The sequence below is a fragment of the Camponotus vicinus genome, unplaced genomic scaffold (genome assembly GCF_025532165.1).
Source record: "Camponotus vicinus isolate PSW18456_S1 unplaced genomic scaffold, iyCamVici1.0 SCAF_14, whole genome shotgun sequence".
Taxonomy (NCBI): domain Eukaryota; kingdom Metazoa; phylum Arthropoda; class Insecta; order Hymenoptera; family Formicidae; genus Camponotus; species Camponotus vicinus.
The window spans coordinates 5,193,338-5,217,224 of record NW_028141950.1 but is presented as its reverse complement, the minus strand read 5'-3'; the positions used below and the strand labels follow the sequence as shown (position 1 = coordinate 5,217,224).

The 23,887-nt window shown below is 34.6% G+C and overlaps 1 protein-coding gene across 5 annotated transcripts in view; it reads left to right on the top strand.

Annotated features, from left to right (window-relative positions):
- Nucleotides 1-23,887, top strand: part of LOC145965470 (uncharacterized) — a 117,834-nt gene that overhangs the window by 16,697 nt on the left and 77,250 nt on the right. Inside the window, exon 1 of one of the 5 annotated variants that reach the window (XM_083089055.1) lies at nucleotides 1,496-1,514. The exons of the other annotated variants lie outside the window; for them this stretch is intronic. The gene's annotated coding sequence lies outside the window, so the exon portion shown is untranslated. Of the gene's footprint in view, nucleotides 1-1,495; nucleotides 1,515-23,887 lie in introns of those variants that run through there. 5 annotated transcript variants of the gene reach the window in all.

Genomic DNA, 23,887 nt, shown 5'->3' with positions numbered 1-23,887 from the left:
GATACGACTGCTGTCATTAGCTTTTAATCGCGCGTTTCATATCTGTATATTTAAAAACCTGACGAAGAGAAACAGAAATAATGATTTAATATTTTTCTCATACATTACAATATATTAATATGGATATTTTATCGCTCTTTTTACATCGAGACATCTTTCATATTCAAGATTAATCGATACTGATTAAGTATTAAAAAATTGTGAAAAAATATATCTGCAATTTTTTTTTTGAGGAAAAAGATTTGAACAAAAAAAAACTTATTACGAAAACCGTATATTTGTGGCTATTCCGTAAAAAAAGACGTCGAGATACCATAATCTAGCCTCTATAGAACTAGAATTTTGTTGGCAGATCGCGTTGCGGCTCGCAATTGGAGATGCCCGTCACGGAGATGGGACTTCCGAGCCAGATAAGCAAATTCGCAACGGATTAACTTTTTTTTTTTAGACTCGAGATTATTCGCCGGCTATTATTCACTCCGACTCCCGCGATTTCCTTTACGGTCGTAACGTTTCAGTCAGCTGAGCGCTTCAACATTCTATATGAAATATTTGTTTCTTTATATTTTTCTTATCTAATCTGTTTTAATCTATCGGTGGAGATCTCTGAGAATAATACGAGACATTTATAGCTGCTCGCTTGTAGAAAAATTTACGGTATTCTTATAACGTAATTCTTATAACGTGACGTCATCTTCGGCAAAAATGTAATAACAATACAAAGTGTAATGCCACTTTCTAATGAGCTTATTCTAGCAGTTTCAAAACTTTGATAGCTTTCATAATTTTTTTTATATCAATAAAATGTATTGTGATAAGAATTAATAGTTATATTATTACAAAAGTCTAAAGAAAGATGAAATATTTATTTATTCGTAGCATTGAAATTTCAATCACGCACATGCAATTTTTCCTTCTTTTTACGCACACATTTACAGTCATTACATATAATTGTTTACAGCCAATAACGTGTCATTGTGATGTATCAAAGTGACACAATCGCGTCTTCTTGGCAACACTGGCCAAGTTTTCTGCGATAATTCGCGATAAGGTGCGTCGATCGAGATTCGAAATCGATATCGACGAAAACGGTTTCTGGCGATTGTCATCGTCATCGTCGCGCTGTTATCGGGTCGAAGTGTGCAAAAAACTTTTTCGCGCATCGGAAAAGTCAAATCGCGCCGATGGCAGCGCCGCGAGCGCGTGCATGCGTGCGTGCGTGCGTGCGTATATGCGTGTGACACGGAATTGCGACGTTGCCGGCGCAGCATCTCGGGGAGGCAGGCACACTCAAGGGCAGTTCACACCGTGTCACTGTTACCTGAACACAGGTAATCACATTAATCTCGCCGTGTGCAGTCCCGGCGCGATCCAGTCGGATTTATATAGTTAGTTTATTCGGAGAGAAAGAGAGAGAATGGCGCGGGATATACCTTGGTGCAAAAGTGGGATGCAGCTTCGCCCGTATACAGGGTGTCCACCGCGATCGCCTGTCAGCCACATGATTTGCTCGCGTGAGTTTTTTTTTACTAAATATTTTACGGAATATTGTGCCATTAACGCGACTTGAGCTTGTATCTTGACACGCATTTGATATATAATGTGTAATAAAAAAGTCGTTTTATTTTTCGCATTAAAATGTAATTACTTAAAAAAGTTACTCGATCAGTTTTTTGTCAAGCATTGCTCAGAGGATTAAAAAATTTCATTTTAAATTTTCACTCGCTAAGATACTTTAAAATTGCAAAAAGATTCAGGATTAATTGAGGAACTCGTGAATAAAAAAAGATAATGTTCCGTAGATGTATGGTAGAGATGAATTTAACGATTAAAATTATGATATATATATATACTTGATGTTATCCCGCTCTTAAATTATGCGCACAATTAAGGCGCATTTACATTATTAATAGTCGTTTATCGGCGACAAAAACGCGCGAGCAATTTATCCCTTTCGAGTTCCGCGGATTTAAAACGGAACCAGCGGAGAATACACTTATGCCTCGCGCATATTGCGACCTATAATTAGTTTATTTTACCGACGACCGCTCGCTGGATCGGTCGCTCGTCGTCATGAGTTGTGAGTCAGTCGCATTTGCGGAATTCTGCGACGTATGAGTTATGATTTAATCACGAACGGATCGTAAAGAACGCAACGCCTGCAAAACTCTCACCGCTCTGTCTCTTGTCAGGGACGATAAAAGGACGGGAGATCGGAACTCGTAGAATGCATCAAAAATTTATGATTTGATAGAGAGCGTTTCTATTGTCGCGAATAGTCGGGGTTATTTTCATTCATCGGAATCTGACCTGATATCGAAATTAGAATAATATCGACACGCGATTCTTGAATTAACAGTCACGACAAACGTTCAAACGTTATAATTTGAACATGGATTATATTTGATTATTATATCACTTCGGTTATGTATATTATTATGTGTTTTGTTTACTAATTTAATTTAAGTATACTTTCTTGTCGACTCGTCAAACTTCTTGATCCCACGTGTAAGAGATGGCAATACTGTCCACTAGAATGCAAAAGTGTTTGGCGAAGACTCAAGTCACACTTGATCGTGGTACTCTCAGTTTTTGACAATTTTCACGCGTGTGTTTATATCCTTTCTCAAGAAAGAACATTTATTTTTCGGTCATGTTTCATTGAAATCTTTTGTAGTGGATTATTTGCCGAAATAACATGTCTACATCTAGTAATAATTTTATTATGTTTACACGAGACACGGCCAAGTGTTGATAAATTTGCACGCGATTAAATATCAAAATATCGAGAATAGAACCGTGCTCATTAATCATATCTATTAATTCGTTTATTTTTGAACGTATATCTAAATTAAACTACTTAATGTTTATTTAAAAGCGCAAACTTGAATTTCTAAATATATTTTTGATTTCGAGATCAAAATTATATAGGGAAAGCTATTTAATATTTAGGACTCGAAATTCTGCCAAAAATAATATTTCAAGAATGATAAAACGTACTTTTTTAAATCGTGTCGACTTTATGTTGAAGACAAATTCGACTTGGTTTGATTATTGATTTTTTAACATTATTAAATTATATTAAATAATTCTTATTTCTTATTCTCTACTAATGATCCATAATATTATCCATCTTAATCAAAGAAAATTGGCTTCAAGTTAATCAAATAAGATAGTTTTCAAATAGATGAGACATCTCTTATAAAAAATAGCAAACGTCTATAAATCGTTCTATCTCTTAGATGCTATTTCAGGATGTTACCGGTCGTATAGTCTTTTTTTATTAGCCACACGACTAAGAAAAAAAAATCCGTTCCAACGGATTATGAGGAAAAAATAGTAATTTTATATTAGCCTGTATTATCTGTAATGTTACAAATTATTTAACTGTTAATAATTACACAATTAATCGTCAATTACATATATAATGCAATAAATAAATGAATTACATTTATTTTCTCTGTAAAATGAATGCGTTTAAAAATTGAATAAATTAGATGCTATTTATTTCTCGATAAAATATTTTCTTTTAATTAAATATATAAAAAAATAAATTACACGATCGTATCGATAAAACGTTTATTAATTGCAAGTAATTTCATTATGTATATTAATTTTTTTATTGTTTTTATTGCCCGAGTCGTGGCGAGCGGCGAGAAACTCTATCAGAAGTGATTCGAAGACTGGATTGAAGCGCATCGGCCATGCATTATGCTCGTTAAGAGAAAGTGGCGTAATGTAGGTAACCTTATTGTTGCTCTTATTGTTATATAATAAGCGTAACCCGCCCGTGATAGCAGGACGCGTGGCATTGAAAAATAATTACGCCACATTCCGACAATCGGGAATACTCGCCGCAAACGATTTTCCTCGTTATTTTCTATCAAGGAATTGCTTGCGCAAGTCCTATTACGCTCGTGCTAGAAATGCGTCTCTCTCTCCGTAAGGCAGAAATTTTTATTACACCTTATATACCACACCTGAAGAGAAATCTAATCTAAAACATGTGTATGATGGAATAAAGTAAGCAAAAGTTACGATTGCTTGTTTAATAGTTATTGGGTATTAATAATAATATAATTATTTTCTACAATTAAATTAAATATTAAAGAGTTACAATTAAATTAAATATTAAAGAGTTTTAACGAATCAGTTTGAAGATATAAATAAATAATTGATTTTTAGATGGAATTGAAATAAAATGTAGCCTTAACTTTTAGGAAATTTAATGAAGAGGTTGACTGAGATTGATCGTGCAATTTAATGCGAACAATAAGCTGTCAAATTTTTTAGTTAAAACGAAAAATTTGCCATCAAACGTAGCTGTCAATGATGCAATATATTTGATACCATACAATATCTTACATACTTTTATAAAAATGTCTGATTTCTAAAAAAGTGATACCTAATAAACAACGTAATTAAAATATGCTTAATTTTTTCGTCCATTATCATAAGCATAATTAAGCATATCGTACGCACGATTTAATCGATCGATTTATTACACTTTTTGCCTAATGCATTACAAAAGGAAAAGATCTCGCTCGCCTATAAATATGTCACCTGCATGAGCAATGCAATCACTGCGAATGCGTAAGAGGTAACCAACGCGTATGAGCTTTTTTTTTGGACCTGGGGCACGTGAATCGTAAAAATAGTAGTTATACACCCGTTAACAGTTTCTCTCTTTCGTCACTTACGCTACTTTGTTGCGTAGATAGATTTCACGTGACGACACTCGGTCGTCGATGAGACACGTACATCTTATCGCGCGATGACAAACAGCTCAAACGCGTCGTCCATTGTCCTGTACATCGTAAAGTCAGAATCAAAAATAATCGATCGACTGTAACTTCAGATCTCTATAACGAATCAGTTGCAAGAACATTTTTAACTCTGCCAAGTTTCGATTCGAAAGAAATAATTGCATCGAAGAGGTATTTATAAAGATAAAATAAAATATTAGCTTTTTATGAAATAAATAAATATATTAGAAGATACAAAGATGATTTTTTAATTATGATTATATTAATTATATTATATTACTTTATTTTATTTTATATTAAATATATTAATTATATTATATTATTTTATTTTATATTAATTATATTATTTTAAACATTAATCAATATAGCATTTTCTTGCAATTATCGTGTTGAAAAGAACTAACCTGGAGTGAAGAAAATACAAAGTGCACGAGATAATTCTTATAACGACAGATGAATGGTATATGATTACAGGTCGATTTACATGTAACTGTCATAAGCGCGCGATCAAGCGTTAATATTACGTTGCACAAGAAGTTTTAAATATCGTAGGTACTTTTCGCTGTACGAAACACTCGATACCGTCTTATTTCGATGCAACATTGATGCATAGCCTCTCTTTCCTTCTCTCGTGTAAGAGATTCCTCGCGACTTTCGTGCCGAGGAACGTTTCGACGTTAGTTTCCTCGGAGCTAGTCTGACCTGTTGACGATGAATAAGAGTAAGAAGCACACAAAATCGTAATGGCAACCGCTACTATGTATCTTTCCGACCGGGACACGAGAGCCAGCTTCTTATTTGATTTATGTACTGTCGACTGGAGATCGAGTTTCGAGTCAGTTCATTACTTAAGTTTCATCATATTTCATCCGATGTTTGCAGAGCGCTTGATACAATTATATATCGAGACCCATAAAGGCTCGGAAAGATCGTTCAACTTTGAAATTGCGCAAATAATGAATGCTTTGATCTCGATAAACTGCGAAACTTTTCGGGAAATGGCACTCAAACAATCATATATTCGTGTGGATTACGTGCAATAATAGAGAAGAGAGAGAAAAGAAATTAATTATGAATCCCGAAGCAATACTTATTCGCAAGTTTCAACCGAATCGAGTGTTCATTATACATTTACGCGTTTTTATTTTTAATTATGCATTATGAATATTCAATTAAATGCTTGAATCAGACAAATGTGTATTATCGGTAAACCATTTTACTTAACAATGTATCGACCTTAATTTCGAGCGATGCTATTAATTTTTAACGAAAATAAATTTATAAGAAGCATCAAGGTTTACTCAGTTCGCGATATTTAAATGTATCCCTTTGCAGTATTCCTTCATTTGAAATTAAAATTTGTCGAGGAAAATCCGCTTCGAGGAATAAGAATTTATACTTGCAATTTAATTCGCGGGGAGCCCACGCGAATTTCTCAAATCGTTTCCAACTCACACGCGCCTTTTCGAGCACGCAATCCTAGCGTGAGTCCTATTTCGTCACAGATTGTCATTCGACTATATTTCGTCACGTTGACGCAACTCGGATGCGATACGAGGGAGGCTCCCGAAGGGAACGCGATGTCGCAAGGAGGAGTCCCGAGGGGGACGCGATATCGGGAGATGTCGAAATCGTACAAACACACGTGGGAGATGCGGGTCTCGGGCCGCCTGGAATGCGATCGCACGTGGAATGCGATTTGTACCTGTGCGTGACACCACTGGCGGCTAAATGAGGGATACACTTTATCGAGACGGCCGGCATGAAAGGGCGACCTTATCGCGCCCCGGCATCTATATTAGACCGATACGTTCCCGCCGCGGCGCGAATGAAAGTTCGCGCTCGTTCGTTCGTAAAATCGCGCCGGCGCGTCGAGAGATTATTATAACGCGCCGCGTGCGGATGCGAAATTATTATTATTCCATGCTGTTCTCTTTACGCGCGCGCGCGAGATCTCTCTGCGGCACCGTTGCACGCGAGAACGTTAACCGGTTTCGCGAACAAATGTTAAAGCGCCGGGAGCGAGGAGGGAGTGCATTTTATCCTGCAATTCATTTAGTCCTATTACTCTCTTTCCATTTTTTTTTCTCGCAAAATTTATATATTTTTTTATAATCATAGTAATCGGGCTGCATTACTGAATCAACGAAATTAACGTGGAATTTTTTAACTTTATTAAATATTATTACTTTTAAATTAAATAGCATTTGTGGATGTTTTAATTAATAAAGTCTTTCTTTTTTGATTCTATTTATTTAAAAGACGAAGTAAATATATGAAATACAAAATAAATACCCAGGTAGCAAGCACATAACTTTGACGTTTCAAATTGATCGTGTACTGACTATTCTTGACGTCACGGATTTACGCTTTTATGACGTAAAAGTGACTTATATACATATAAATAGAAAATAGTGACAATGGCAATGGCGATAAATGTAGATAATATTGAGAGATATATTGTATGAATCAGCGCGCTCTTTATCAATTCGAAGAAAAAGAAAACAGAATGAAGAAAAGAATTGTGTAAAGGAAGCAAAGTACATCTATGCCCTTTGTATCTTTTTTGTGTCGTCGTTATTTACTCACTTGAGTCATTTATTATCAGATTATAATGTGTGTCTGAACTTTCCTGTCGTTGACGATCAAATACACACTTGTGCCGATAGGTTTACACATTATTAAAAAATTAACGGAGGAATAAAAGTATTAAAAAATTAAAAATTAAAAATAAATAAAAGATGGAGATCAAAAGATGTTATTTAATATTTTTTTCTATTTAATTACGAGCTAAATATTATTTATTATTACAAAATTCCATTTTTCCGTTTTGTTGATTTATTTAATTTTACACATGATTAATTCACTTGTATATTCATTAACGTTTGATTTAATTAAAAGATATTAAATTAACATTTAACGCATGTACTAAATTAATAGTTAATATTATAACGTGAAACAGTTATGCTCCATGTTTCGAATCCAGAATTAATTTGCTCGCACATTTCCACGTGATCGTTCATATGCACTATTTCACCTTATTACAGAAAATTTTCGTTATTATACCGAGTATGACTATCTGTCAGATTATATAACATACACGTGTAAGAGAAGTGTATTTAATCTCCTCGTCGTTCGTCCTCACTTTATCCAATCAGAATAAGTGCCTGCATCCCGGGGATAGGATTCGCCCGAAAGAACGTGCTTCCCTAAATCCTTCATATAAGGAGCTTTGCGGAGGAAGTGGCTGGTTCGCATATATCCAGAAGCTCGTATTTCGCGGATTATAATGATAATGTCGCGGATTTACTAGTTTTATATTACATCGGGAATAAAATTCGAATTAAAATCGATAAAAATGATGATCAAATCAGATTTCGATGATACATGTCGCTAAGAATTGAACTGTCATTTAGAGAGGATTTCGCCCAGAACTTTGCCGAATCAAAAATATATCAAGACTAAAAAACTGAATTTTTCAAGAACAATTATATATTTTGATTTAAAAAATTATCATTTTTTTAATATATATATTTCACGTAATAACTTACATTGACGAATAATTTCAGGGGCGAAAATCCCGCAACAAATTTTTAATTTTACGATTATATAATTTGCGATTCGTGGCTCTCGCTCTTTTTTTATCGATTGATTTTAATCCGTTCACTTTTTGCGGGGTGCTCGAAATGAAAGTTTGTCGATGGAATTAAAAGTGCATCGTAATCTCCGGCGCTGTAATTACACAGTGACACACGGGGAGAATCGCGGCGAGAATCATTGCGAATCGTGTCATAAATCAGATCTCAAGCACTTCGCACGTTCGCCGATCCACCGGATGACGCCGCGTGCACGAACGGTTGTGTTCTTGGTTTCGTTCGCTGATCTACCACCACGATAAAGTGCACCGCGCGTGTGGAATAACGCGTGTAGATAAAATACGATGGCAAAACCCGACACATTCGTGCACCGCTCGCGTCTCGACGCGGAGATTCATCCTCCATCGAACGCGAGGAAAAAATCTCGCGTCGAACGTATCTTAAAACGAGAAAAAAAATAAGTGTCGAATCAAAACTTATATACTTAAACTAAGGCGTTCATTGTTTCGTATATACGCAACAATTTATAATCTTCTTGGAAGAATTTAATAATTTTAAATTTCGACAATATTATAGTCTTATTTTAATATTGCAATTGTCACTTCAAGAATATATAATTATTTAATTCTACTTTAAGAAAATTATAATCTTTGATTTAAAAATATTATTTTCTGTCTAACATTGTTTCTTTTTCATTCAAGAAAATTAAATCTTAAATCATAAGAATATATTTTGCTTGATTAAACTATATAAAATGGCTTCATTCAAGTAAGCAATTATATTTTTCTTTAATTAACGCAATATAATCTCACTTCAAGATTTCCATATTAAAACTAAATATATTTTCAAAACAAGAATATCCTTTTTTCTGTGTATTGAAGAAGACAGAGAGAAAGAAAGAGAGAGACTAATAGAATAATATCGGTGGCCCCGTATTTTCGTATAAATAACATTACATATTCACTCGGTAACCGATTCAGCAGAAATTTCTGCGCATTCCTGGCCCAAATAATAACGCTTTTAGCTTGCATACTATTATTAAAAGCGCGAATCGCGGTCGGATTGTGCGGCCAGGGGTTAATCGGATTTTCTGTTTGATTAATTTCAGACGTAATTCTTGCTGCGGTGCGCGCAGGATTTTAAATTGAAAACCATAGGTGTCTTGCGTTGGTGTTCGATTTAGCTCAAATTATACGCCGGATATCATTATGATACGCGAAAGATGTTCAGCGAGTCGTAACGTACGTGCCGAATATGGAAAACGCGCGATATAATACGAGTTACACGTGCATCGCGCGAGCGCGCGCAAAAATTTGCATTTCAGTAGGCAATTAGCCTTCGCTAGAGCATATTTCGAAGCGTCGGAAATTGAATGCGCCTTCCTTAAAAAATAATTCTCTTCTGTTACGTCTACGTACATTCAATATAAAACTTGTTTCCGATATTTCCGTCATATTTATTATCGGATATACGTTCAATTTATCGCCTTTAAATAATTGCATTGAATTAATTCAGGGGTGGGTGGCAGGGGAGAGGGATTTATACTCGATAATTAGGTAACAACTGCGAAATGGAGGCGATATCATTATCATTCTGATGTTTTTATAAACTAACCAAGCGTTTTACTAGTTAAAATTGTTGATTCGACATTTTTATAGGTCGAGTAAGCTTGTGTAATAATATCTTAGAAACTAGTTAGATATTTTGCATGTAGAATTAATATTTTCATAAATTATTTTATGGAGATAACACTTTATCTCTTGTGTTTCAATTAATAATCTACTTCATAAAGCGATTAACGTGCAATATTACGTTGTAGATTGATCGATATTTTTGCAAATATCTTTGGGAATTAATTATTTTGTTGTGTTTTGATAGCTAATATAAGATATCTTTATATCCTTCTTATTTATATCTAACCATTCTCATAAATTAATTTATCTGTTACTTTAATTGAAATATTTCTAAATTAGATTATTAAGTAATTTATTCTTCACTTTAATCAAACACTTGCCTTTATAGACAACTTAAATATAATACTTTGTCACTTATTTTAATACATTTTCATATAAAGCATAAAGTACATAGTAGCCAACATTTTATTTTAAGATCAGTATTAATATTAGTTATATTATATTTTCATTTTAGATTAAGATTAATAGCTTCTTAAATTAATTGAAATAACAGCTTTTAAATTCAATCAAAATTCTTATAAATTAATTTAGTCGCTACATCTTCTATCAATCAAGGAGAAAAGATTAGGACATGAAGCAGAATTAATAAAAGATTTCATTGTTTAATAATTTTCCGAACGTCTTCATCGGACGACTACGCTTCGTCTTTCATCTTTCGTCTTTCGTCTTAATCATCGAGTAGAGCGAAAGTTGATGCCTTATCTATCGGTTCTCGCGGTACATATTAACTTGGTCCGAAGTACGGCCATGCGAAACAAAGTTTTAATCGTTTCTCTCTCAAAGACTCTCGCTTGCGAATGCTTGACGCGTTTCACTTATCTATCCTCTAATCATTCACATTAGTGAAAGGTTAGAAAACCAATCACGCCGCCAATTATACTTCATCAAGTTGCGCCGAGACACGCCGCTTTACAGCGTCTCTCTGGCGTAACCCATTCTTCGATCATCTCTCGGAATATTACAACTTTCTTGATGCATGCGCGTACATATTGGCGTGTACATCGTAAATAAATATATGTACGATGCAAAGAACTCTTCACGCGTGAGTATGCAAGCTTATCTGCTTTAATTTATCATCCTCTGATAAGACCGCACTTCTCATTTTGATGCATTGGATTCTTGGACGAGTGCGGGAATTGTGCGTATTTCCGTGAAATTTTTAACCATATCCTACATGTCGATTTAAACCTGGATTACACGTATTTGTCTTGCCCCTTGAAGTAGAAATAAAAAAGATATATTAATTATTAAATAAAAAATATCTTATTATAAAGTAAATTGTGGATCTTATATAAAAAATCTTTGCATAGATTTGTATTATACTAAAGCCTGTGCTTTCATGATTAATGTTACTAACAAAATATGTAATCTGTAAAATAATTTATGAGCTGTAAAATTGTCATAAGAGGATTATCTTACTTTTGAGCAATTGATAATTCGCGACTTTAGTTGTGTATTAATTTCAGAGTGAACCCGCGAAACAGGATATATCCGAATAGTTGGTGAGTTTATTTCTAGCACTTAACACCCACTAATATATATATCTTCATAACGAGATGTTGAGCGAAATACAAGTAGAACAGCGTCGAGGAACGAAGTTTTCGAGAGAAAGTCACGCCTCCGTGTTTTACTTGTCTCTAGTTACGTTTACCCGAAATATCAATTTTCGTAGGTACATTTTGGCGAAAACTGTAAGGATAATCGAATGTTAATCGTACGCTAAAGTCTTCGGAAATTGATAAATACATCGGTCGGAGAGACTTTATTCTTTCAATAATAATGTCGCGGAACAAAGTCACATCTGATAAGGAATGTTCTTTTTTTTTCAGAAATCACGATTGAGGAAAAAAAGTTACATTGACTTATGCAATTGATCAAAATGACTGAGACGTTTTTTTTTTTTTTTTCAAGCAAGCGATCGACCGATCGATTGTCGACTCTTATCACCGACTGAAAAATAGCGAGTTTGCAATTGTGATTTTATTTCTATCAAGATTCGCTTGCGAGAGATACTTTGAAACGGAAATTCCGGATCGATTACACAAACTTCGCAAGTTTAGTTCATTATATAATATAAAATCGGTAAAATGTTTATTTCGTCAGCCTCCGTCTATCTATCGAATTATAATTTGAACACAAATGAGCCTCATGAATGAGAAAAGTGACGGTTTATTATCGTGGGCTAAAAAGTACGGCGCAAAAATTTCTACACCGATTCCGTATAATACCCAGGTATTACATAGTAATTTTCCACTAGCAATACACTAGTGATACATTATTAAACTATTATCGATATTGACGATAATTTTGTTTTCTGTCTTGTATTCGAACCTAAAATGTTTCTTAAATTATTCTTTAAAATAGGCTTCAAGGAATTTAACATGAAAAAAAGCCAAATCAAAAAATCCTCAATATTAAAATTTCAAACGTTATCTTAAATAGATATTAATACATTAATTAAAATTTAAAAGTTTAAATGTTATATTAAATAGATATTAATACATTAATTAAAATTTAAAATAATAATAATGAATAGTGTTATGTTGTTTATTTTTAATGCTTTCTTTATAGTTATTATACGTTATAAACATTTATTTATTAAAACTGTACAACTCAATATGTATGCGCGAATCAATAAATATAAATAAAAGCTTATTTCACTCATAATTAACGACGATTCAGCTCTTAAACCGATCCCAAACATGATAAATTACAAATCATGTTGTTTTCCCGTGCAGAACAAACTCGCGATAAATGTAGATCTTTCTTTTAATAAATAGGATCTAGGAGGCTTTAATAAAAGTTCCACGCGATCGAGAATCACAAACTCGGAATAAAGCGAGGAGAGCGAGAGACCAACCGAGCGCGCGGGGTGATATCAATGCTTGTCGTAAATACGTTATTTTTAGTTGCCTCCACGCTCTTACTATACATATAATACGAAGATATCTTTAATCTACGCGGCTGTTTGCTATGTATTTGACATTGATGTGTAATTTATATCAGCTAATTGCAGCAGTTTTCTTGCACAGGATGTCAAACATTTTCGCAAAATCCTCAAATCCTAAAACAAATTCCATAATATCATCATCATTATTATCATTATCATAATTATTATTATTTTGTCGTTATTTTGTTGTTATTAATAGTTTTATATTGAAATAATTGTCTGTAGATAAAGGATAAAATTGCATGTGACGCATTCTATAATAGCTTTTATTAAAATATCTTATTGAAGAGTAAGGAATAATAAGACTCTGTGTGTTTATAACGATATTAATTATTACTTTGATAAGATAATTGTATTTATACATAGTATCGCTTCGTCAGGAGAATTGGAATGTAGGGTGATAAGCTTAGAAAAACCGGTTTTAATAACCATTCGAAATATATCTTTCGCGTTCAAATTCATATCACCTAGTAATAGTAACATTTTATCATAATTCACGCACAAACATTGTGAAATTGATCGCTTTAATAATAAGAAATAACCAGATTAAATTTTGTTTTGTATAAATTAAGAGAGGGAGAAATCTCTCTCTCTCTCTCTCTGTCTCTGTCTTCCTCTTATAATTTTTATAATATCAAACGATTGGAACGAAGGCGAGGTTTCTTTGACCTTGCCAGACTGAGACGTTTATCTCCTTTTAAGAGATCTTGACGCTCCTGAGACGTAGAGAAGGTGTCTTTGAAACAGCCGTCGTTAAGTACTTTATCATCGTTCGCGATGATGATAGGAAAATGAGAGCGAGGACGTCATTGTTGATAGAGGAAACACTGGCCGCAAGTTTCCTCGGTGGAATTATCGCCTCTCCCGACTTGATCCCGACTTTCGTCTTTGCGGCATCGAGTGCCAATAAGAGATAAGAGCAAGACAAACATTTTTAGCATTTAAATACATGACGTGAGCATACACATTTTTACATTAAAGCACGAAAAAATATACATTTCTGCTCTCGGAGATCAAATCCGGATGTCTGAAGATTTAATCATCCTCGGATACGATCAATCGTTTGCGTTTCCATTATCTCCTTAATGGTTTGTAGAGATTACAGGGTGTCTACTCCCTGGGAAAACATGGAAAACCTGGTTTTCTCAGGGATTTTTTCTACCTGGAATATGAATGGAAATTCTTATGGAATTTAATTTTATTGCGAGTCAGAGAGTTGTTTCTAAAAATTCTGATAATTTTTGCTCTCATATTGCAAATGATAAGTAAGCTAAGTGAATTAACGTTTAAAATGTATTATAAATATACATCTCTTTACATATTCAATATTTTAACGAAATATCGAATATGCAATGTGTATTCTTTATTGTAATTTTTAATGATAAATGAAAATGTTATGAAAAATGTTTACGAAAAACACATTCAGTTTTTTCAATATTTACAAATCTAGCATTTGAAACTTAAGAGCACTCCTTTCTATGGATGAAAAACATTAGAAATTGCGTGCAATAAACAAATTTATTTTTGAAGGTTGTACCAAAAAATTTTTTAAATATTCTCTTTAATGTCTCTCTGAAATTTCGAATAAAAATATTTTTTATAGAATTGGAAGACCAGAATTTTTTTACAGGATTTGAGTAGACATCCTGCATTATTTTTCTTATGCATTTTCGCATATTTTACTCGATATTTGAATCAATTCCGGTTAACTTCCAGCACCTATTAATTCCGCTACCAGTGGCTACCGCACTTGACTCTTGGTTGGACATAAAACCATGAGTCTTACCGCCATGGTCCCGAGGCCATTGTGCGCCGCGTGTTTATTCGCGCGCTTCCACGCAGCGGTGAACAGAAGGAACGAGAGAGAAAGAATGCCAGAGTACAAATGAGAGAGGAGAGCGCATGAACGGCGATTCATGCTTCACGGTTGAAGGTCGCCGAACCACCGTAAACGCGGCGCCGTTCCCATTTCATTAAACGTCTACCGTTGCAACGACGACGACGACGTCGTCGTCGAGGAAGGACTATCCGGATGGATCTTAACTTAATATCGACTTTTTAACGCTCGCCTCGACGAAGCCGGGAAATAAAACCGCACGTCGTGTCGGAAGAGAAGGGCAGGGGGCGAGGAGGGGGGCGGGGGGACGGGGATCGAGCTGCGAAGAGAAAGGTGGATGACGGAGAGTAGGAACTTCTCACGGAACCAGTCGGAACGGAACGTGGATCGGCCACGCGATCTTTCCTCTTAAATCGTCGGAATAAAGGGAGACGATTCGATGAGTAGGTTTTTATCGACGTATACATGTATATGAGAAGAATGTATCTCATGTTTTTTTCGCTTTAAAGAATATTAAAGATACATATGACGGAATTTTTATAAATATTATATTGATCTATACTTTGTGGAGAATATATTATTTATAAAAACCTCGATTATGACAGTAAACGAGAGATACATTAAAAAAATTATATGGAAAAATATTCTGCGAGTGATGGAATAATTTTTACTTACAATTAGTATCTTTCTTTTTTTATAAAAAAAAGTATTTTATCCACCGCATTGCTTTATATTTAAATTGATACATAAAGACTCGCATTTATTTCGAGAAAATGCTGAGGGATTAGCTGTAGCGACTTGGAATGAGAGATAAACGCGTAAAAATGGCGCTATAGCGAGATTGCTACGTGCGACGGTTTGTTTACCTTCGGATGGTGCCGGCTATTTTTGCGAGGGGAACAAGTCATTCTTTGAGTCTTGTCCCGATTTGAGCGGGTTTTCCGGCTCGCCGTCGAGGGAGATTGATTGAAAAAATTCAGGAAAAAATTCTTTACACCGCATTTCTTACGCTTTGCAGCTGCACGTGCGGAGAGAAAAAAAGAGAAGCGAGAGTTGTAAAGTTATTATTGCGAGCGCAAGATGGGCTCTTCACACATCGGCGCTTGTAACAGATTTCTCCGTCTCCCCTTTTTTTCTTCATTAATAAATCGCGCGATCTTGCATTTGTTCGGTCTAAAAAAACCACGCCATAAAATTGACATGGAAAATATTGGAAAATATTAGTCGAACTGTTAACGATATTATGCGCAATCTTGTAATAGTTTGATTTAAAAAACCACGCCATAAAACATAAAATTGACATAGAAATTATTGAGAAATATTAATCGGACTTTTAACGATATTAAGTGTAAAACGAAGTATTTTTGGGGAAGGCCATGGAACGAGAAGTTTGCACGTTCTGACGAGAGATAACTATGGCTCTTATCAAGTATATTGGCAACTTTCGACTCGCGACACGTAATCGAACGATGAGAGACGTCACCGTCGTATCGTCAAAAATATTTTTTTTTTCTCGTTATCAGTTCTCGAGCGCTTTAATACATCGCCATTAATATTCCATCACGTGCAAGTCGTTCACATTGTTCCAGTTGAATAGAGTAGGCCACCTTAAAATAGTCTCGCGTTGGACAGAAGCAATCCGAAAAGCGCGCGCCTAATCTTAATGAGATCAATCCTGATCCCTCCCCCAGGTGGCCGATTAAAGTGGGTCGCGCGTTTGGCATCGCGTATTCTCATTTATCGAGTAAACGCGACGCGCTTATCGCGAATGAAAGAACCGAGACACTGTCTTGGATCGACCGCGGGGGAGGCATCGTCTGCTTTATTTAGGGAATGGCTACCCTCGTTCGATGCGCACGCGATCTCCGGGCGAAATTCTGTCGCAGAAGTGGTTGGTATTTTGCTCGATAATCGCGTAAAATATTCTATAAAATAAACGTATGCGAATTTTACCGCATCGTTATAATATCAAGTACAGCATATCGAAGCAATATCATTTCTAATAAGTAGTCTCTAATAAGAATCTCTAATAACGTAATCTTATTTTATTAGTTTTATCATCTCTCTCTTTATCTCGAATTTTTTTCATTCGAATCTTTTGATATAAATATTGTTCTTTATATTATTACCTTATCTGGCAATCCAATTAGACATCAGTAAATAAATTATTTCAGTAAATAAATGATAAATATATTTGATTTCAATGAACAGGACAGATCGAGAGATAATTTGTAAGATTATAGTTTAGATACTACTCCTGACATTTAAAGCAGACTTGTGTAAATTGTGGAGCTATCTTTAATTTTCGATTACTCTAATTTTATCTCGATTCGTTTAATTAGTTTATTTATTTATTTTTTTTATTCACGAACCGATCGTACACACTATCTGAAGATTGGTCGCGCGTGCCAGGCACGAATTCGAGAGGAAGACTTGGATGTCCGCGTTGGCGCGTTTCCAGCGACACCGTTGCTATCGGATTTATATCGTTGGTCCGCCTCGGGCATCGTGCATTACCCTTTTCGGTGTCCTTCATTACTTTGTAACGGCCAGGCTACATTGGCTACGTACGTACGTCGGCGGGACAAACTTAGGCGACGAAATTAGGCGAAACAAATAGAGAGCCGTGCGTGTCTGGACGAAAATAAATTTCTTTTCGCCGACAAACACACCGCCGAGACGTTGTCACAATTTCGACCCCCCGGGTCGAGTCGTACCGGGGTTATCAATAATTACGACACTTAATAAAGTTGCTCGTTTCCTCTCATGAGTCGGTTATTCCCTTCGTCGATCGTTTCTTTTCTCAGGGATATGATTATGACGTAACAATAATGATTGCTAATCATCGTGTCACATTCTCTTCGAAATCTTACGTAGGTGAGATAATCCTAATTTCAAATATCTATAATATTTAATAATTTGTGCAATTTTTTAATTTTTTAAATGTCTATTAAATCTGTTTTTTAATTAGTTAAATATCTATTAAATCTGTTTTTTAATTTTTTAAATATCTATTAAATCTATTTTTTAATTCTTTAAATATCTATTAAATTTTGCCGAAAATAAGGAGTTGTACGAGTAACACATGACAGGGGAAAGTCGAGAACTCGGTTTGTCGCACGAGTGACTTTGGCGTCGAGGGACATTCTGGGTGTCGAATCTCGAATAGTCGGGAATATCGACCGGTCCCGTATGATAACGGCGCATTTGTAAATTCCAAATCGCGATGCGGGGGTGAAGGGAGGAAGGGGGGACGAAACTATGGTATACAGAGGCAACGGCGGTGGCCGGCGCGATAGGCGGGTAGAGTAACTTTTGTTTAGAAAGTTACGTGACGACGATGGCCATGGAAATGACGACGTTACACAAGCTCATGGGCCTCGCTATTACGGCGTTTTCCGCTTCGACGTGTCGTCGAGAGACTTTAGAAAGAGAAAGAAAGCGCACTTTTTTGAAAAGACCAAGAATTGCGGAAAGAGGGAAGGAAAAATTCGTCTGAAAAAGATCCTCTGCACTTGAATGGAATAATTAAATAATTATTAAACTAATTTAATTAAATAATAATTAAACTAATTTAATTATATTTTATATTTTATAATTTCCACCTTTTTGTATATTTTATTTAAATATATTATTAATGAATGATTATTTTTTTTTAACGTGACAAATGTTTCTTGATAAGGGGAAGGGTCATTAGCAGGCGAGATGCGATTGCCTCGGTTTAATTATTTGTCCCCTTCATTCTAGCTGTCTCACCACGAAAAGCGTGGGTTCGTAGAAGCCTCGCGCTTTCTTTTTTTCCCCGTTCGTCGCTTTTTTCCTCCTGGCCGAAATTGCGAAAGGACACGAAGAGAAGAACGACTCGATGGACAAGCTAGCGAGATGCGAGCCCGTGACGTGAAGACGATATTTTTATGAGTCTCGTGGCATACGTCCAAAGCGCACTTGCATGTTGTACTCTCCTTTTCTTTCTCTCTCCCTCGTCACTCTACCAAAATAAAAAAAAATCAATACATTAGAATCACATGCTATTTATGAGAAATCTCTCAGCGAGAGAGATTGTGACTTCGATGATTAACATTTGATAGGTAATCGGAGCAATTATGTGTGGGACTTTATAATCTTTTTAACAAAGTAAATAAAATTCAATTCAGGATGCAAATTTTTCACAGAATGGAATTTAGGAGTTCATATTATTAAAGATGTACGCGAAGAAAAATATTCGAAAGATATTTTTTATAATACTTTATCTCTCTTCATATATATTTCTCTATTCACATATATTTCCACTTGAGAAACCCTAATGAAATATATAGGTATTTTTTTAAGTGTCGATGAGTCATTTGAAAATTCCAAGAAGTGAGTGTGGTATTTAAAAATATTTTTTAAAAAAGATTTTTTGTTTGAGCAATTTTAAACACGTTGTTGAAAAATTGCTACCAAATATTAGACAATGCACATTTATAATTCCCTTCATTTTAAATATTATAATTTATATATAATATCGCATTATTACATAAGAAAGTATCCTTCTATTTTATGTGTGAAACATTTTTTTTTCAAGAAAATCACTTGTGTGCTAGTAATTTTAAAATAATTATATTTGTCACGCGCGCACGAGATGTAATTACGTGATACGAAATCAAGTTTGTGAACTAAGGCAAATTATTGGCAAATTTATTTGAGAAATAATTCAGAACAGTTTCGCGAAGATAAACTCGGATTCGAAAATTTATCGGCAAACGTGGTTTGGAAATACGATATTTCAGTCGGGCTCTGTTCGGTCGTTGACGAGAGAAGAGTGAATCTCCCGCACTGTCGGCGTCTATGACGTAGTCGACATTATGGGTCAAGGTTCGAGGCGATAGTCGTCTCACCGAATCACGACACGTAGACACGTCGAATTAGGGGCCCACAACGATGCTACGAGAGTGAGTCAATGTATCGTCGGTTTTCTATCGTTTCCAAAATAATATACTCATTAATTCGTAAATTTTATATGATTATTATATTTTCACGTAAAGATAATAAAAAGTGTCGATTTGTTAGATGAACTATTTGCCTAACCTGTATGATTGACATGGAAACAGCTGATAGCGATGTTGTTGAAGCACAATTATGGGCAAATTCAAAATTTAATTTAAAGATAAGTTGTTTTTAGGTGGATCCAATATTTAATATAGATTATTCTAAATTTGCATTTCTGCTTGTATCTTGTGTTACAAATTATATTAGTGTATCCATGAAACAGAAAAAAAAAAGAAAATTAAATTTTAGCTATTTAAGCTATATAAAAATTGAAAGAAGAGATTTTAATAAAGAATTTCAAAATTTCTTGTAAAATTAATATTTATTTTTTAAATAAAAATTGAAGTACGTTTCTTTGAAAAACGCGATTATAAATATAATTTATAGGAATTGTGTGTAGTTTGAGAAGGGCTAAATAAGGATATATACAAAAATGAAAAATGTTTTAATGTGTTTTTTTTACAATTTATATATTTTACTTATATTATTTTATTTTATTTATAATGTATTATTTTATTTATAATACATTTTACTTTACTTTTATAATACATTTTATGACCAGTTTATTCGATTGAATTTCGCACACTGTTTCATTGTCTAACTAATCTCTATTCAATAGAGTCGTATTATTCGTAACGTGTCGTAATCTAATTAGCCGTTATTAGATAACGCATCTGTTAAAACAAAGCATTACTATTAATTATATATATTACATGTATATGATATATACGTAGTAGATATATTAGATATTAGATATTAGATATTAATATAATTAATGTATTTTTATAGCATGTTTCATAAATGAAGAAAAAAATCGAATATTTTTAATATCGAATTTAATGAAAATATAATAAAATATTGCAAAAATGTGATATTTAACTTGTCTTTTTAATTATAAATCATAATTTAAAAATATAAATCTCTACATTATATATGAATAATAAAATTTAAAAAAAAATCTGTTACACACACAAATCTATTATATTATATCTGTTATCAAATTTATTATATTTATTTTTACTACTTGTTTTAAAATTTGTTGTAAACTTATATTATTAAATACCTAAATTTATCATTTAAAATTATATAAATTTTAATTATTAATTATTAATAGTATTTCAATTATTATTAGATAAATGTATATTTTTGCATATATATTTTAAGTCGAGTATTTATTCTTATATCTAGAAGGACGAAAATTTTCTTAATACATTTAATTATTTTCATAATTAATAACCCGAGTAATCACTATGAAAAATGAATTGCGACGTATTACAGTCGTCTATCAAATTTGCATTTCTAATATATTCCCTTTCGCCAATTAAAAAAAATATCCTGTTAAAAAATTCCTCGTCGTTTCTTCGCTTGACGACGAAAGTGGAAAAAGTACATCATGGAGTCTAATCGTAGAACACGATAACGTCGTTAGACATTTCCTTCTTCCTTACCCAGGTATCGATGAAACTTCAGCGGAGTTAACGAGCTTTGCGAGAGAGAAAGATGACGCGACGTACATAATTCGCGGCTCGTTCTCGTTCTTCTCCAGGCGCCAGTGTCCAAGAATTTAATTAGTGGCATCTTGCTCTTAGCTAAGCGTTGAAGTCGTGGAAGCCGACGAATTCATTCCGTCACGGAAAACGACGAGGAAAATCGCGGGGAAATAATTCGGTTTAGCATTCATATTAATCACATTAATCAACACGTGACGTTTTTATTCCATTTTGCAAAACAGCGTACATTGACACAAATTTCTTAATTAATATCGCAATAAAACGTGAAGTTTTATGATATTTCTATTATTTATGTCGCTTATCTAAACGTTGAATGAAACGTGTCTCGATTATTCGTCAACTGTGCTATCAGCTGACGAAACAACGCGAGGTAAACGTCGGCACGTTTTTATATCAGAAGCGAGAGAAACGACTTTGTCGGACGGGGTGCACGAATATCACGCGTCCAATGATGTCACGTTATCAGTTACGAGCAGGTTTCAGATAATGTCGCGAACGAAACGATGTATCTTGAAGGCGCATTACGAGGCGTTGAATGATTTTAAATATTATTGCGAAATGTTCCTGTCCCGTCATATCTTACTTCTGTTACGATGATAAACGATGATTTGAATGAATTCAGAAATTGCGTCGCACGATATGCGTACAGATTACTCATGAATGACATATCAAATTTCTCGCACATTTAAGTTTCTTTTTTTTTTTTAAGCTCGGTGTTGGTTTATAAAAAATTGCAGTGCACGTGTTTAAGAATGATTAATACTTCAAATTTATTAATATATAATAATGAAAATCTATTGAATTCGATTAACAATTGTTTGATGTCATGCTTAATTTATTAACATCTAAATCGAATCTCACGAAGTTTCATCGAGAATACAATTCTTTTGCACGTTTATGAAACGACAAGGACAAGGAGACTACACTGAGAAAAAAATCTGGTTGCATTAATTAGAAATCTGGTAGATTCAATTAGTATGTCTGTTGGAAAATGGATGAATCAGAATGATTAATTTCTTCCTGTTAAATTTACCAAATTTTCTTGATAATAATACTAAATTTACAAAAAAAATGGCATCACTCTGTCCATGTTTAATTAATATAACAAGAAGTTTTATAGATCCAACTAGAAAATACTAACCTTGTAGTAAAGTCTATTAAATGTTCTAGTTATAAAAAATCGAGTCTTATTATGATAACTAGAAATTCTGCTTCAAAATGCCTTCTATCAGATACGTTTTGTTGATACAATCAAACGATTTTTCTCAGCATACGACTCGTACAAAATTCAATTATTCTTTTTAACAAATAGACCTTCGATTGTAAAAAAAATAGAACCTAAACCGTATGAAAGTAGCTGCGATTAAATGACATATCACATAAGAGCATTTTCTTTTTATCGTTTTGCAATCAGACTTTCATTCTTCATAATTGCTCGCATGTACATCGTCACTTTTTACCATCGCGACTATCTAGATATTATTCGCAAAAATCCTTTAAGTGTTTTATAAAATCTTCTCTATTTTATATAACACAGACAAAATTAAATTACATTGAAATTAAATTTGCATATAGAACGTCTCTTTTAGAGATTTCCTTCAAGAAAAATAGAATAATAAATAGAATAATAATTTCAATATTATTTCAATGTTAAGAACTTAATGGTTTTTTGAATCATAAGAGATGGATGATATTATTTACATAAAAAATATTTTATCAAATAGATCTTCGATTGTAAAAAAAATAGAAACTAAACCGGCTTACGCAAAACGATCAAATCGATACCAACGTCTCCGCGGAAGGCAGCTGGTAGCTAATGAGAAGGGCTAATTAGTCGCACGTGTGCGTCCCATCGTTCGCGGTTTCTCGCAGTGATACAAACGGCATGGGGTGTCGTTTTGATCTCGAGATCAGCGGGCGGCGGTGACAGTAGAAAAAGAGAGAGAGAGACAAAGGAAGAAGAATATAAAACCGAGAGAGACGGAGAGAGAGGAGCATAGAAAAGAGAGAGAGAGATGGGGGGAGGAGGAATATAAAACCGAGAGAGACGGAGAGAGAGGAGCATGGAAAAATGCCGTCGCACGTGGCGACGCCTTCGACGCCGACGCCGCCGACCAAGGTGGCAGAGCGAGAGAGAGGCGTGGTATATCCGCGGCGACCTTGACCCTCGTCCTCCCGCGCGTTCTTTGCCGTCGACCGGTCGATACGTCCACGCATACCAACGTCGCCGTCGCCGTCGTCGTCGTCGTCGTCGTCGTCGTCGTCGTCATCGTCGTCATCGACGCTAGCGCCAGCGATGATCGCCGTCGTCCTCGTCCTCGTCCTCGTCCTCGTCGTCGTCGTCGTCGTCGTCGTCGTCGTCATCATCGTCGTCGTGGTCGCGTTTCACTAGGACGCAGGATCATCCGGCGCATTGGTGAGCGTTGGCGTATATCGATCCTTGTACAGGCGGTGGAGAGGCGATGGAGAGGCCGTCACGTTTCGTAACCAAGTTCCGAAAAGGTC